This window comes from Sciurus carolinensis, unplaced genomic scaffold, assembly GCF_902686445.1.
Source record: "Sciurus carolinensis unplaced genomic scaffold, mSciCar1.2, whole genome shotgun sequence".
NCBI classification, from domain to species: Eukaryota; Metazoa; Chordata; class Mammalia; order Rodentia; family Sciuridae; genus Sciurus; species Sciurus carolinensis.
The window spans coordinates 89,523-104,298 of record NW_025920140.1 but is presented as its reverse complement, the minus strand read 5'-3'; the positions used below and the strand labels follow the sequence as shown (position 1 = coordinate 104,298).

At 35.1% G+C, this 14,776-nt stretch overlaps 1 pseudogene; it reads right to left on the bottom strand.

Moving 5' to 3' along the window:
• Nucleotides 1-10,355, bottom strand: part of LOC124974247 (A disintegrin and metalloproteinase with thrombospondin motifs 20-like) — a 40,643-nt pseudogene extending 30,288 nt beyond the window's left edge.
• Nucleotides 10,356-14,776: the final 4,421 nt, after the last annotated feature.

Sequence of the window (14,776 nt, the reverse complement as noted above, 5' to 3'; positions counted from 1 at the left end):
ATACTCCTATCTCCCTCTCTATTCATGCCTTTACTTGTTCTCTCTTTTCCATTGGTAGGTAATAAGATAAGCCTACCAAATATATGCATATTCATTTATATAAAATATACAAAATAACAGTATAGTTTATATTCTTAATTTGTTGCTTTTTAAATATAAAATTGCATGGGGTCCACAATAGTGTGGTTATAAAAAGAAAAACAAATTAGTATTCAAACAGTGGGTTTAAGTTCAAGTTGTCCCAAATAGTTGCTTTGTGATATTAGACAAACGTCTAGCTCAGTTTCCTAAATTGCATAATAAGTCAATACAAATATTTGCCTTAAGAGGTCCTTCATCAGAATCAAATTTGGAAAATGTTTACAATGTGTGTAAAGGGTAAAATCTATGCTATTTACTTTTAATTTTCAAGAGAATATGTAATATTTAAAACTTTAGAATAATAAAACTCTGTAATAATCAAGTGCTTCTCTTCTTGTTTTACTAATATTATACTTCTCAGTGGAACAATAAACTTTTGGGAAAAATATGAGTTTGACATCCAGGGAACTGCACCAAAGCACAAAGTTGACTTAGCTAAAAGGAGGAGAATTGTATTCTAAATACACAGGTAACTTTAACTGAATATACATTCTGTTATCTAAAATATCCTTATGAAGAAAAAAATTGAAAAATATTTTCAGAATTTTGTTCAGTATTTCTTTTTTAAAGGATATATTTGGTGTAGCTTAAGAAGAAAGTTAAGAAACTTCATAATAAATGCAATACCTGTGAAAAAGCAATCTTGAAGGGATCATTGCAAAATCAGTTACATGTTTCTGAGAATATGTGAACCAGTTTAACTGCCTTTATATATTATACTAAATTCAATGAAGAACAAATAACATTCTAAATTTATTCTCTGAAATAGAAATTCCTCTGTGTAGGAATCTGCACTTGATCAAATGTAGATAGACCTATTTAAAGAACCATCTGTTACATTAATTCTAAGGGAAACAAAGTCTTTGTGAGAAAAATTCTACATATTTTGTTACTTTTAGTTATGAAATTTCATAAACATTTTAAAAATCACTTCTAGTTGACTATGTTTGTTTTGCTCACATCAGATTAAACTTTAACATTTGCATTTGTAGTTCTCTTAGAAAGGATGATACTTTATTGATGAACATTTCTAATGTTTTAACTTTGGGCAGAACCTGTGATCCGTTCCCAGGAAAATACAGATATGTACACTTGGAACCTTAGAGAGACCTACTGGATTATTTATCTACATATATTTTAGCATTTTTCTGTGTCTATGAACACAGGTTAATATTTTTTAGCAGAAGAAAAAGAATTTCAAATAAATATAAAAAGATAATATATCAAAATATTTACATTTTATTCTGTGGGAAAATTAATCATTTACATTTATTAATATAAAATTCAGAAAACACAGAATTAACCACTTTAAGTGAACAATTCAATAACATTTAATACATTCATAATGTGCAACTAACAACTTAATCTAATTCTAAAACATTTTGATCACCCCAAAAAGATACCCAGTACCCAGTAGGCAGTTGTTCCCTTTACATTTGACTTTGATAATGCCAAATATAATTTCTGAAATAAGCTATTCATAACAGATTCACATTCCCTGTTGTAAGTATTAATTATCTGGGCTAATATTTCATATTTTATTAAAATGAAGTAGATAATTCCTCAATATCAGCTGAACATCACCACCTATTCCAGCATGGTAAATTGTTGGTAAATCAACTTTTAAGATGTTTCTCAGATGGAATAGTTTTGCAAAATATTCTTTTCATTTTGTGTGTAAGAAATATTATCTAAATTTTAAAGATAATTTCCAAATATAAATGCCAAAAAGTTGCATGATTGTTATTAGCTAAAAGGAGGAGAATTGTATTCTAAATACACAAGTAACTTTAATCTGAACATACATTCTGTTATCTAAAATATCCTTACGAAGAAAAAAAATTGAAAAATATTTTCAGAATTTTGTTCAGTGTTTCTTTTTAAAAGGGTATATTTTGTTTAGCTTAAGAAAAACATGTACAAAGTCAGAGGACCTAACCTCAGTAGGAACTGAAACTGTCTTTGCTCCAGGGATTCTTGTTGCCTTCCAGGAATTCACACCAAACTCAGACCTACGTGAAATTGCACACAAACCACATATTGGCTGCTGCTTACCAAAAATGTTTACCAAGGTGATTGTCATCTTCTGGTTTTCCAGAATAGCTGTGAAGAATTTCAATGTTTGTTTCTCCTGTGGGAATCTTTACAACATTGTAACCTGTAATATAATGTTATGCATGTTCAATCACAAAAGCAGATGTCCTAAAGGATATTACTGCTAAATGAATGATACAGTCATTCCTAATTTTATTTTACCTTTAAAAATAAAACTGGTTATTCCTTTTGAAACAATACATTAATAAGTTACTAAGGATTGGGAAAAAGCAGCTGTCATCTAGAAGCACATAGAGTTTCAGATTCCTAAAGGATAACTCTTTGTAATTGTTTTATTTTTAAAGTCTCTTTTTTCTTCCTTTTATTATCACTATTATTATTTTCAGTAGTAAGGATTAAACACAGGGACCCTGTACACTGAATTACAGCCTCAGCCCTTACAGCCTCAGTCCTTTTTATTCTTTATTTTGTGACAGGGTCTAAATCACTAAGGCTTACCTGAAATCTTCTTGCCTCAATCTTCCCTGTCATTGGAATTACAAGCATGCACTACTACATCCAGCATAGAATTCTTAACATAGAATAGAATGAAGATAATGTTAGCATGTTAAATGGTTAATTAGCATATTCAATTTTAAGTTTGACTAATGCATTTAGATTTTCTATTGGGAAAAATATGAACTTTCAAGTACTATTCACAAATCCAGAGATATCAATACAATTGGTATTTGAATGTGATAATGTGAACAGATAGTAAGCAGTAAATTTCATTGCTGAGAAATAATACTAATAAAGAGAACCTCAAACTCCTTCATAAGCTTTTAGTTTGTAGTATAACCTGGAATACCTATATCTATTTACCCCCAACAATCTGAAATCCTTGAATCTACCCCCTCTCAATTTTACATTGCTCTTAAAAGTCTATTAATAAACTAGCTATAAGAAAAATTAAGTTTACTGGAATTAAATAAAAGTAATACCTGTACTGTATGAGATCAAATTCAATAAAGAAAAAGAGGAAATACTATATCAAATATACATTAAACAAGAAACAGAAACACAGAAATATTCTGTTCCTGACATGGAAACATTTATATTACATAGTTATCCAAATACTCTCAGGGAAGTATATAATTGATTATGTTCTAGTTATATTAATCTAAGTTTTTGCTTGTCCTTTCTTATTAGGATTTTCCCCTACTTAGTAAACAAGTGAGAGAAACTGTAATACTTCTCATGCACTAAATTTTAAAAACATTGGATAAACTTAAGAAGTAGAACTTTTATAAAAGCTTAAATATGGATCCTAATATACTTGCAGTGCCTTTTTCTATCTCATTAAGGCAACCCACTTTAAATATAATGTGATAAATGGTAGAAAGAGTTGGCATTCACTATGTATACATATTAGTTTTCGGTTATCAACCTTAAAGAATAAGTTCAACTCACCTTCTCTTCACTATAAAACATTCCTGTTCACTACTTCCACTCTATGTCTGCTACAGTTTTTCAAAAAAGCTAGCTTGACACATTGCACTTTGCAAAGTCAACAAGATAAAGGTGACCACCAGGGGACAGAAATGTGGTCAATGCCACTTAAGGTACTAAAAATGACTTCACTTTTCTCCATTTACAAATTGATTAATTCACACTACAGTTTTTGCAAGGTTAACTATTTAATCCTAATTTAAAATATGTGGTTTTTCTCCTCCAAAAATATACTTTTCCACACACTGTGATAAGTATGAGTCATTGATTATAGAAGGAGATCAAATTTGTGTGACTTTAATGAAATAATAAATAAAACCCAGAAAAATAGTATGTCAAATCATCTAATAAGTACCACCAGCATGGAAGAGAAAGAAGTATTCTACACTTACTTTATAGGTAAAAATATAATCTTTGAGTTTTAAGTTATACCTCTTTAATTGAAATAACTCATAATAACCCAACCCATATTCAAACACATATGATTATATTTAACACAATTTAATGTTGAATAACATAGCTGTAAATATTACACTTACTGTGCAAGAAAAGTTTTAATGGTCTGCTTTTATTTCATTAAAAAGAAAAAAAAATGTTTCTCCAGAAAATTTTAGAATGGAAAATATCTGAGATATTGTCATAAACATTTTGAGTCAAATCAAGGTCAAATATCAATTATTAATATCTATAATTCAGATACTGCTTGAGAAATCAAATATGATGATACTTATAATCCAATATTTGTTAATGGTTTCATTCTTTGCCTTCAATCAACATTTTCAATATTAATAACAAACACAACAGACCAGGTCAGACCAAAAAAACAAAAAAAGAGTGGTTCAAATGATAATAATTTAAAACAAGTTTCCTGAAAAAAATCATAAGTATATAAATTTTAGATTACAGGATACATTCGTTAGGGGACTATTTACACATCTTGGTCAAATAACACTGAATTTTTTCTTACTCTTAAAACACACCTTTTATATTTTTAATAATTACATTTGTCTTGGTTGTGTAAATTCATTAATTTAAAAGTACATTTGGTATAAGATATAAATTTTATATTTAGGAAGTATTTCTTTCCTAATCATTTTGAATTGAGGGTATAGAGCACAAAAAACAATAGCAAACTCTTACTATTATACCTTCATTATGTACTCTACTATTACATTAAATAAAAGGGAAAACTAGAAGCAAATACATGGCTGACCATGGGCACTGCTGAAGACACCTGCCATTATCCTGCATGAAGAGTTATCTCGACAACATACTCCACATTTGTCTCTCTTGACCTTGTAATTTAACACATGATCACAGTCAGACTGCTTCAAAACACAATTAATACAATTAAGTTACTCCTTGAATGTACATAAGAAATGAGAGAGAGTGCTAGAAAGAGAATTTTAAAAAAGGTGTTGTTTAAATGTCACAATAGTAGGTCACAATCAAAGTAGCAAAAGCAGTTTACAACCTGAATACCATATTTTCATAACCTAGTAAGGCAGAAAACAATCTGGCAAAGGTATGCAAAGGAATGAAGAAAGCAACATTGCCTACCTTACTTGGCAAAATGAGACATGGATTTGCAAAAGCAGTAATAGTGATTAAAAACTATCTCCTAACCTGACCCCCAAAATAAATTCATAATTATAAAGCCAGTAACAAAACTGTTAGGATCAGCTATTTTAGTGGAAATTAAAAGAAAATAAAATCCTCAAAATAAATAAAGTAACAGTTTAATTAAAACTAAGTAAGTTGCAACTTTAATTCTTCTGTATTCAATCCTGTGTAAAAGAAAATGTATGTTAGATTCCTGAGGCCTTTAAAACAACTCAGTATCAAAGCATCTACATTTCCTCTTACCCCCAAAATAATATCATTTGAAAATAAATATTTGAAAAGTTTTTCTTTCTATACAAGCCCTTTACTTGATATGCCAACTATATGTGGATAAAGTCAGTGGAACATGCTTATTAGTAACAGCAGAGAAATAGAACCAGTGAAAATCTCTGTACAACTGTGTTGGGGGCTATGCCATGCAGACTGCACCAGGATGGTGCCTAGCAGCCAGCCAGAAGTTGCTTTGATCACATCCATGGTGAGGAGGTTGATTAACATAAGCACACCCACGTGATTTGTCATTGGCTGTATCCAATTAAGTCCAGGCACACAATGCATGCACAGGTGTTCCAGAGTGCTCCTGATCCTGCCTGCTCATTTTTTGACCTTTACCATGATTGGGCAGCTAGTTCCTTGCCTAATCTTTGCATAATTGGCATCAGCCCTACCCTTCACCTCCTGGAGGGGATATAAGCCGGCGCTCCAGCCGGGGTTCAAGGTTTGAGGACCCAGATTTGAGGTTGGGGTTCCAGGATCGAGGTTCCAGTTCCCGGGTTTCCTGATTCACCAATAAAACATTCCAAATTCAAGAGCCTCACTACTCTTTTGTCCCCCACGCCAAATTGACTCCGCTGGACAGCATCACAACTGCAATGGTACTCAAAAGAAAAATGTATCATTTTACAATGTTTCAAATTTAGAGGTACCTAAATAAAAATACTATAATTTTTAAAGTTTACTAATACTCAGGGGCTCATTTTTCTCATTTTTTAAAAGAATATTTCATAGGAATCTGTGAGAATTAACAAAGAAATTTTTTAAGTATCTCACATAGTACCTGGTAAACAACAAGTACTCAACTAGTTTTAGTTTCTTACTTTTACCCCCTTTCTGTCAAATATCAGATTTCTCAGAGATTTAAAAACAGTGGTTAGTTTTCTTTCCATTCAAGAGAACAAGTGTATATTTTCAAATATATCCTAGCTACAATGTTATGGTAGTTCTTCAACAAAGGGACAGAGTTTTTCTTACCAAATAAGGACACACTTGTGATCCAGAACCAAACATAAGCTCCCACTGTTTGTTCATCTTAACCCAGGAAGTTGTAAAGACTAATCATATATTCTTCCATTTGGTTTATCAAGAAGGCATTCTCCATGGCCAGTACTGTACCAATGACAGAAAATAACACCTTGTAAATACAGGTTGATATGTTTCAGTACAACATTCTTTATCACATTTGCTGCTATTCTCATGCTTTCAAGAAAAATATTTTATCATAATTTAAAAATGAATGCATGTCAACATGCATAATGAAAGCCTCAGGGTTTACAAAGTATTTTTAGTGTGCTTGTTTGCACTTGATTCCCAAATGGAACTTAGAGATGCAATATTAAAAAAAAAAAAAAAAGGCTGGGAATGTAGATCATGGTAGAGAAGTCGATAAACTGCCTAAATGTACAAAGCCCTGGGTTCAATCCCTTATACCACACAAAAAATTTTTAAACACAAGTAATAAGCATAAATTCATCACAATATAATTTACATGACAATTTTGGATCTACTTTGCTATCACAATAATGCCTCAAATATAATTCCCAAACTGTCAAAATGTGGTAAAAATGGGTTTTCAAATCATTTGATTGTATGGTTTTAGTTCTAAGCAACAACAAAAAAAGGAATCTCAAAAAGTCTCATTCTGTCTCCAACTTTCATGTTTCTCAAGGAGAGAGAGCAAAGCACAGTCAAGGTCACTGACTTTGGGAGCTTACATTTTAATGCCACCACTCTGTGGTTGTACACAGCTATTTGAATAACTTATCACTTGACTTTATTCTGTTTTCTAGGGGCATCTCAAACTTTAGCCATTCAACTCCTCCCAAATATGACCTAATAAATCTGAGAAATTCAAAAACATATATATATATATATGGAAGCTGTGATCACCATTAAGTTTCCCCCTGGCGTTTTCATCATATGAAAAGTTTCAAATAAAAAACATGATAGGTAATTCCTGTTTTAAAAGGGGTGAAATAATATGTATAATATGTATATACACCCTTTTTTGTCAAACATCCATTTGTGCAGTGAAAGTAAGCTTAAGTCTAAACAATGAAAAACTAAACAAAAATTAAACCCTTTAAAAGAACATACACATTTCAAATCTTAAAATCTAATAAATAATTACTCAACTAAAGTAATATAAATTTAGACTTACTGTAGGAACTCAGTTATATATTTCTGACTACATTTTGACCAGGTCCAAGAACTTGTGTGGTTATTTAAAGTTGGGGCCATTACATGATACTGATGTTTAATTCCAATTTCTTTGAATTTAAAACTATCATCATGTGGAACATTGATCTAAAATTAAAAACAAGCATTAAAGAAGAGTATCAAAAATAATACACATTAGTAACAGATTTCATGTTTATACTGCATTGGATTTTGCACTCTTGATCTCTCCATAAGATGCTATAAATTCATGTTTAGAAGTACATGATTTCTGAGAAGTACTAGAGTAAACCTTGATAGGTTGCACAGTCTGTTAATGAACTGCTTACTAACCCATATTTTAGAGACACCTAGAGTTTCTAAGGAAGAAAATAAATGTCTAAGTAAGACAGCACTCTCTGAGAGAACAGTCTTCTACTAGCTGGCAGCTTTGGAGACCAGCAAATGGTTCTTCCTACATGTTGCTGCAATACTTCCAGAGTCTGCAGGTGCTCTCCTCAACAAACTTACAAAACTAGGTGTGCAGCTTGCTGATGATCTTGAGATATAATAGGGAACTGAAGAAGTACTAGTTAACTAAAAATTATGTACATTTCAAATTTTTCTTCATAAAAGCTCTAATGACATCTCAAGGCATGATCAGAAAAAAAAATGTGATAAAGCTAACTCTAGCCTCAATTCCAGATTAGTGAAGTAACAATGAATCTTCAGGATACATTCTGGGTAAGCAGTTGGAATTGTTTTTCAGAGGATGAGATGTAATGCTTTCTGATTTTAAATGGGTGCTCTGAGGATATTATGGGAAACCACTTCCTCCATTCTTACAGCATAGAACAGCAGCAGAATTTTAGTAAAGGCAGGAGTAGATAAGAAAATTGCAAATTTAATGAGAAAATATAGAGTACTAGGTGGTGGTGGGGACTTTAAAAAAGTATTTTAACAAGTAGAAATTTCCACAGGCAATGTCCAATGCTGGGGTTCTGAGCTCTAAGAGCAAGAAATGAGTTCTGGTTCCCTAGAACTAGGAGCCTCTGCTAGTCCTCCCATAAGATGGTAATGGACAGTACCCAGTCATGTGTAGGGTAACAAGAGACAGAGGCTAGAAGTGTTCACCATGTAATCCAACAGAGTAAATAAAATAAATGTCAAGTCCTAGCTCTTTGCTTAGTCTTTTGATCTGTGCAGTCTGTCTGACCCAACATAGATCATAAAAGAGTCAGAGGTAGCACTGCAGGAATAAAAATTGTTTTATGAAGAAACAAACATGTTCACTACTCAACTGAAGACAGAATTTTAGGCATTCTGCACAAAGACAAACAGAAGGCACATTACTGAGGGGACAGAAGATACTTACACATGCCAAGTTTATGGACTGTAGTAAAGGCGGCAGTGAGTCCATTTTGTTTATTAATAAAAGAGCTCCGTAAGGGATCACACAGGGTACCTAATTCTGCTAAGCCTGAAAAAATTCACATTTGTATTTCATCAAAATGGGAACTAACCACCAAAATCATAAAATAAGCACTCAGTTTTAAAACATTTAACCATTGATAGTACTACATGAACAGGAGTTTAGAGTGAGCTGTTAATAATATTTATTGTGCTATCTATATATAGACTTAAATTGACCTGTATTTGAGCAGATGGAGAAAAAATATTTTCCACTACTCCAATAGCACATAACCATTCATTTTTAAAATTAAGGCATAAAATGGTTTTGAAAATGGTCTTCTTCCTCCTAACACCATTCGACCAAAACTGGCCAAAGAACTGCAGGATAATAAGCAACCATGGATCCTTACCCAAACACTGGCTTTTCTTCGAATCATGCACAGACATTGTGATATTTATGAAGAGTGAGTCACACTGCCGCTCAACATCTGTTTCCTCCTCCCTATGAATGAGGTGATTCCCTTCCATACCGAGTAAATGCAGGTCTGTGGCTAATGCCCCAGGGGAACCCAGGGGTTGCCTGGATGATTGGGGTGCTAATTATTCCCGCACTCGAATAACCACCAGGGCATCACTGGGAAGAGGTCAGGAGTCCTGGTCCAGCGGAGCCTACAAAACCCCTCTGAGTGCTGGCTGCGGCTGGCAGGCACTCAGAGAACCGGGCGCCGGGGCGCCACCCCAGGAGCAGGGGCCCTTGGAGGCTAGTCCCTGGGGTCGCCGCCCGCCCCTCCAGGGGCTTGACCTCGGTGCTGCTACCCGAGCCATTTCCTATGGGCAACAAGGTCCGCCCTCCACCAGGCCCAACCCTCACTCACACAGGCCGTCCTCGAACATGCGTGGGTCCAGGTGGCACGTGATGGTGGCTCTGGGCAGGCCCTGAAGGTCCACCTCCTCTTCCTAGCAGTTGATGAAGCTCCAGTCGCTGCCACCTGGAGAAGGGCACGAAGGGCCGCAGCGACACCCTGGTCCACTCCCACACCTAGGCTGCTTCCGCCGATGCTCTGAGACTGCGGCCACGCGGTCCTCCATCTGCACAATTGCGCCCCACGCCCCTGTGCTCCCAGTCCAGCGCCCGGGGTCACCAAGGTTCCCAGATGCCTGCGCGGATTCCGAACCCCGCCCCGCACGCCTGCGTAGGGCATGGGAGGGGCAGAAAGACTGAGTGGTGCCCCCCTCCCCCCCACCCCCCACCCTTCTCCGCCCAGCCCGGAGGGCGAAGCTCCAAGGGTTCTGCCTCTACTACTTTTTTTGCCCATTTTCTGATTGGATATTTTTGCTTCTATATGCTGTTGAGTTTTGAGAGATCATAATATATTCTACGTTCTCATTCTTGATCAAATATGTTATTTGTAAATGTTTTCTTGAAGTCTTTAGCTGTCTTTTTATTTTTTCACGGGTGTTTTGCAGAGCAAATGTGTTAAATTTTGATGTGGTACAATTTACCAGTTTTTTAAATGTGATTGTATTTGGTGTTAAATCTAAGAATTATCTATTGCTAGATCCCAGAGATTTTTTCCTACTTTTATTCTATAAGGCCCCAATGAGTTGAAAAGTTGCCAGAGCTGCTGATGCTAAAAAGGGGTTAAAAATGAAAAGCTGCAGATGAACTGAAGTTAGCCTAGCTAGATAACAGTATGGCCCTGACAGCTAATTTAGGCTGTTGCTAGGGGTAAGGAAGGATCTCCCGACTGTGGTCAAGCTGACCTCACCTCTGACCTCACCTCTGACCTCCTATAGACCAGTGGTTACTATGGTGACTAAAACATTGCAACTGAAACTTTTATAGCCTGAATATGCAAACAAGGACATAAACCCTCCAATTGTAAAAGAGAAACTGAATCCCTTTGACTGAAGTGTATAAAACAGCTTGTAAATTTGTGCTCAGGGTATTCAACATTCACTGCTAAGCTGGTCTGTGTTGAATGTCCAAGCAGCTGCTTGAATAAACTGGCTCTTCCTGCAGTTGCATACGGCTTGGTCTCCCTTATGGTCATGGTGGTTCAGGGCTTGGGCACAACACCTACCCAGAGGTCTGGGCACAACTTTTGGGGGCTTGTATGGGATGGCTCCCTCAATTGTCCCCCCCCAAGGAGACAACTGGGACCCCAACTGTGGAGTCTGAACACTGATCAGTAAGTTGGAAGGATCCAGACTTTGTGCGACCGGTCAATTTGTATGAGGGCCCGATTTGGATTTGTGTGCCTATGTGATCTGGGTGGACACACCAAAGGATTCTAGGCTTGGAGGTGAGAGAGACATCTCTGCCCCCATTGGGTCACATTAAGCAGCATCTGGGATGCTTGAAGCATCATTTGATCTGGGACACTTGGAGCATTTGGTCGCAGGCATTTGGTTGTGTGAGTGTGAGTCTGAATGTCTGTGAAATGGTTAATATGTGGATTGTAAAAGTCTTAGTCTGTCTGTTGGTATTGTGTTCACTGTAGGTCTCTATGGTGTGTAGCCTGAGTGTCCTTGTGTAGAACGTTTTATTGTCTCTCTGTTGTACTCTTTTGTGTGTGAATTATTCTTCTCCATCTACTTTTCTGAGCATGCTGTGAGCTTCAACCATGGGTCACTATGATGATTTTAAGAGTCATGCTCACCACAGGGACTTGCTGACATTCTTCTTTGCTGACATTTTTTAGGTCGGGTGAGTTACCCTCCGCAATGGATAATTTACCTCCTTCAGTGAAGGAGCCTCAAGTGAATGCTTTGAAAGGATTATTAAAGAGCAGGCAAGTTAAGGTGTCCAAAAAGGAGCAAGTAGCACATTGGGAAAAGGTTCAAAAGATAGCTCCTTGCATTTCTGTGGCTCAGAACTTGGAGCCCAAAGTTTGGAGAAAAGTTTTACATGTTGCAAGGAAGGCAGAAGTGAGAGAAGGTTTAATCCCACCTGCACTGTTTTATCTTACAGTAACAATGATTTATGCCTGTTTAAGGGAGTTCCAATAGAGAATGTAGATCCTGAAATTTACTCTTTTGGACTTTAGAAGAGAGTAAAACAAAACCTGTAGTTCAGCCCGGGACCACTTGGAGAAAGTAAAAGATAGCCCCCTCCAGCTACTCCTCTTTGTTCTCTGCAAGTAACTGGAGAACAGGATATTCCTCAGCAATAAACTTAGGTGGAGATACATATCTAGCCACATTTCTCATGGTCCCCTCCCCACCCTAAATAACCCTAACCAGTCCAACAACCAGTGGCACGTCACAGTAAGGAGTATGATATAGCAGCCCCATTCCTCAAAAGTAGTGGGAAATAATGTTTCATGATTTTCTGCATCCAAACCTAACCTGATTTCTCAACCAGGAAAAAGGGTTAAAAGGTCTTAGGCAATTTCCCTACCTGGCCTTGCTGAAGCCTGCCTTGGAATATGACTGGAGCAGTCTAAGCAGAGGACCAACCTGAGACTGAAGAATTCTTGTTTTGTTTTTCTTTAATGCTGTATTTTTTGAGCTCATAATTTTGATCCTACATACCTAGGTTAATAATTTTTTGACCAGTTCTATTTTTATCCAACTCTAGAGTTATTTTTAAACATCTGTTACATTGCAATGGAGATAAACATTACAAGGCCTCTGCTTTTGTTTTATGTGTATATGCTATTGTCTAATATCATATTGTCTATGTATGTACCTGACAAAATTGACATGAATAATAAGTGTGCATAAAATTAAAATTTCAAAAATGGATCCAAATACTTATATTCATGTGATTTAAAGGGTTCAATTTAAATTGGGTAAAACTAATAAAAGTGAAATGTCTTTGGAAATAACTCACAAGACTCTAGGTGGTCAAACTAATGAAATGTTGATGTTAATAAAATGTCTAATATCAATTGTTTCTAACACTTTTCTTCAACAGGAAAGAGATGGCAAATACTGTTCAGGACACTTGTCTGATGTCTTGTTTTTTACAAAATAAGTAAATTAGAGTTAACATGTATGGAACTACTCAAATGTGTTTGTTAGAGACATCTGATTAATTTGCAAAGTTAAAATGCTAATTGTTAAGTAATATTAAGTACTCTTAAGTCCTTAAATTCCATGGAGTAACATACTTAAACATTATTGGTGTTTTCATAGGTTGGTAAATTAAAAAGGGTTTAAAATTGCTTTGTGTCATTACTAAAAATAAGGTTATTAAGAGTTATGTCCTAACAGGTAAAACCCCAACCCAGAGGGTGAGTGTTCCATCTACTCCCTTACCACTTCTCCCTCCTCCCCCTCCAGTTCTGCAAAACTCCAAGGAGCTCTTAGATTTGGATTTAGAGTTACCATCTCCCCTCTCACTGTGTTTCAATTAGGGTACTATAAATAACAAAGTATTTTATTTTGTTAATATGGAGTAATTTATCTAAATTCAGAAATTTCATAAGAGTTGTTTCAGAATGTGAACTAAAAGAAGTCAACAGATAGGAAGAGAAAATAAAAGGCTCTAGAAATGTAACTATATTTAGTGAAGAACAAAATATTTCTGAGTAAGAAAGTGTTTATGTGATGAAATACATGAGGGTCTAAGTAAGTGTTAATAAAGTCTGTGTAAGTAAAGGGCAAATGTCAACAAGTTTGCATGTAACTAAGTGGGTTACAAGTATGTGAGACAATCAGTTAAAGCTGTTTAAGATTTTTCTTAAAGTTAAATACTAATGTACTTATATAAACCAAAGTTTAATTTATATGTTAAATTGACAAGGATTTCTTAGAGACCCTAATTTACTCTTAACATTATATCTGTTAAACTTCATTCTTCAGGACAACTGGTCTTGAAAATTGAGTTTTATACAATTATGGTTAAACAACAGTTAGAATATTGTACTACATTAGAGTCTAGATTTTTCTTTCAAAACTAAATTTGGTTAATATAAAGATATCAATGTAATTGTGGAATGTTTACTCTTTGTATACTAAATGTGTTCATATTTTCCAGGTATACAAGTATTTAAAACAGGAAATTTATCAAGCTGCTATTCTCCAGACTAAACTTGTCTGTAATGGTAATTTTAAACTTAAAGAGTAAATTTTATTGGAGATTTATTTCTATTGTTTAATGTTCTGTTTTAGAACCTGTTATCAATAAGGTATATGTAAAATTTGTTACTTCTTTCACTGAGATAAAATTTTAAATGTAAATGTATTCTAAATGATAGAGCCTGATTTGTTTAAAGGTTCATATCATAAAACATAAAGGTATTTTGCCACACAAAAGAAAAGTTAAAAGCTCTCTCAGTCTTTCTTTGATTCCTGTTTTGGATATAATTTTAAAGTGTGTTAACTAATGTTCATATAGACTTACTAATCAATTGATGTAGACTCCTTAAAATGACATTTAAGTAAAAGTGCAATGTGCAGTAGCAAAAATGGGACAAAAGTGACTGAGATTGGGGTCTCTGACCTCATAATTGTGGCATGCCTGGTGCCTGGGAGTGTTCCTGTGCAGGAGCACAAGAGGCCTAACTAATGTGGCAGTACCATCCCTGGGGAGACTCTGTGCAGGAGTCCTATCAGCTCTGACATTGATCTCAGGCACACAGCTCTTGGGAAGGAAGGAATTCTTTTGCTAGAT